A 330-nucleotide genomic window follows, 5' to 3' on the forward strand; every position below is an offset into this window, starting at 1 on the left:
GTATATAGATCTACTCTCCCCCGTCCCTGTGCAATTCGAGTTTGATTTTCATTGCACAACAATTACGTATTCATATCGATCCTATTCTAATGTCTAATGAATCGAATTAAATAGATGTGGATAATGGAATACAGCACGAAGGAAATCTAGAATATAATCAGTAACTAAGAATAAATAATATATTTTACACAAAAATCGGTACCAATATGACGTCGATGGAACAATAATAATTTCGAGACACGGGTAACGTACCCAGGGAATTTGGCTGATTCAGGTCTTCAGGAAAATTGTGTGTAAGGTGTTCTGCTTTCACCTTTTTTTTCTCCTTCG

General features: G+C 35.5%; 1 protein-coding gene across 1 annotated transcript in view; it reads right to left on the reverse strand.

The window, feature by feature from the left end:
• LOC119586145 overlaps window positions 1-330 on the reverse strand; it is a 28580-nt gene that overhangs the window by 10745 nt on the left and 17505 nt on the right. The window lies entirely within an intron of this gene.

This window comes from Penaeus monodon, chromosome 21 (genome assembly GCF_015228065.2).
Source record: "Penaeus monodon isolate SGIC_2016 chromosome 21, NSTDA_Pmon_1, whole genome shotgun sequence".
Lineage (NCBI taxonomy): Eukaryota > Metazoa > Arthropoda > Malacostraca > Decapoda > Penaeidae > Penaeus > Penaeus monodon.